The following is a 2,311-nucleotide window of genomic DNA, read 5'->3' as shown; positions in this document are numbered from 1 at the left end:
CTATGGTTTTTCCACTGGTCATGTATGGATGTGAGAGTTGGATTGTGAAGAAAGCTGAGCACCAAAGAATTGATGCTTTTGAACTGTGGTGTTGGAGAAGACTCTTGAGAGTCCCTTGGACTGTAAGGAGATCCAACCAGTCCATCCTAAAGAGATCAGTCCTGGGTGTTCATTGGAAGGACTAATGTTGAAGCTGAAACTTCAATACTTTGGCCACCTGATGTGAAGAGCTGACTCATTGGAAAAGACCCTGATGCTGGGAAAGATCGCAGGCAGGAGAAGGGGATGACAGAGGATGAGATGGTTGGATGGCATCACCGACTCAATGGACATGAGTTTGAGTAGGCTCCGGAAGTTGGTGATGGACAGGGAGGCCTGGCGTGCTGCAGTTCATGGGGCTGCAAAGAGTCATACACGACTGAGTGACTGAACTCAACTGAACATTGTAATTATTCTGTAGAATACAGTTGTAAGGGGGGAAGCTGCCAGCCTGTTAGTGGATGAAAGATGGACCTCTGTTCCCTTAAATGTGTAAGTGTATAGTTAACTGTGCCTGGTTCTCAGCACAGAATATGAAATTATCAATAAAACCCTTTTTCCCCAACCAGGAATGGAACTCATGTCCTTCACACTGCAAGGCAGATTCTTAACCACTGGACCACAAGGCAAGTTCAATAAAACCTTTTATCATAAAGGTTTATAAAATTCTTGGCATAATCTTCTATAGGTACACATGAACTGAGGAGATCCTACCTATTTGTAGAGTCATGGTTGTGGTGCCCCAACTGGGAAAATCAGGAACATATCCTCCTGAGCAAACTCTGAGCTCCCTGTTTCAGATATATGTGACTTTAATGTTTATTTCCTCTTAATGAATGATACACTCTCACTGCTTAAAGAAGCTGGATCCTGTTCCTTCAGAACATAATGGAGACCATCAAATAAAAAAGTTTGACAAAGATCAAACAGCTATTTTTATGCTGCAGCTCACTGCAAGCTCCAGGCACCTGATACACAAGTGGTCTCCTCCAGGCCTGCAAACAGTCTGAAGTTGTCTCCCTTGGCTCACTTTCTAAACTGTGTGTCCATTATGGCTCAGATCAACTTTCACTTCCTTAAAGAAGCCTTCCTTGGCTACTCCAGCCTTCATGGATCTCCCCCTTCATTGAAGTTTCTTGAGAAAGAATTGATTGTATTGCAGTATTTAATCATGTACTGTCCTGTATTCCTTTTTTTTTTTTTCCCCCATCTAGGTCATCTTAAAAAAAAAAAAAAAAAATGGAGATCTCACTACCAAATAGGAATGTTCTGGAAGAAGCGATTGGGTTCCAGGTTTTTCTTAATCATCTAGTTAGGAGATGGTCTCCACCAAGAGTCCTTTTGTTTCCTGATCTTATCAAGGCAGTGGCTTCTAAAATGCTGGGAATCACGATAGTTACCTCAGGAGAATCTGGGGCTCCCTGACCATTCTACTGTGACACACCCACCTCTCACCCCACTCCTGATTGCTTGCCTTTCTGACTTCATCTTCTTTCCTCCACACACTAGCCTGGCCTTTGCCTCTTTTCATGAGAAGTAAATGCTTTGCTCAGACTCACTAAGCTTCAGTCCGTCCAGGTTGGTTGTGTCCTCGGCAGACTGCTGGAGGAGCCAGTTCGGACTGCTGTCCCATCTTCTACCTTGGCTCATTTGGCCTCTAAGCTCCATTTGGCAGCTCTCTGCTGCCCTCTTCTGGCAGTTTGTAACATGTCAGGTCTTTCAAGGAACTCAGCCAGGTGCCTTAATTCTAAATTCCAGTAAAATTTATAGATAGGCTGCTGCTGCTGAGTCGCTTCAGTCGTGTCCGACTCTGTGCGACCCCAGAGACAGCAGCCCACCAGGCTCCCCGTCCCTGGGATTCTCCAGGCAAGAACACTGGAGTGGGTTGCCATTTCCTTCTCCAATGCATGAAAGTGAAGTCGCTCAGTCGTGTCCGACTCCTAGCGACCCCACGGACTGCAGCCTACCAGGCTCCTCCACCCATGGGATTTTCCAGGCAAGAGTACTGGAGTGGGGTGCCATTGCCTTCTCCGAGTCTGACTATAAATAATAGTAATTCTCAACTATTAGTTTATGTAAGAACTGCCTGGTGAGCTTATTAGAAATTAAAATTTCTGAATATCACCTCTAGAGACTCTAATTTTCCAGGTAGGGCCCAAAGACCTATATGTTTAACCAGTACCAAATAATTTTAATGCAAATGTCCATGAGAATTGCTAGGATATGAGTCATCTTCTATTTATTCTACTCCTGATTTAACCAAAACTATGTA

The sequence above is a fragment of the Bison bison genome, unplaced genomic scaffold (genome assembly GCF_000754665.1).
Source record: "Bison bison bison isolate TAMUID 2011002044 unplaced genomic scaffold, Bison_UMD1.0 scf7180017864119, whole genome shotgun sequence".
Classification (NCBI taxonomy): Eukaryota; Metazoa; Chordata; class Mammalia; order Artiodactyla; family Bovidae; genus Bison; species Bison bison.
Note: the sequence above shows the minus strand (reverse complement) of the source record.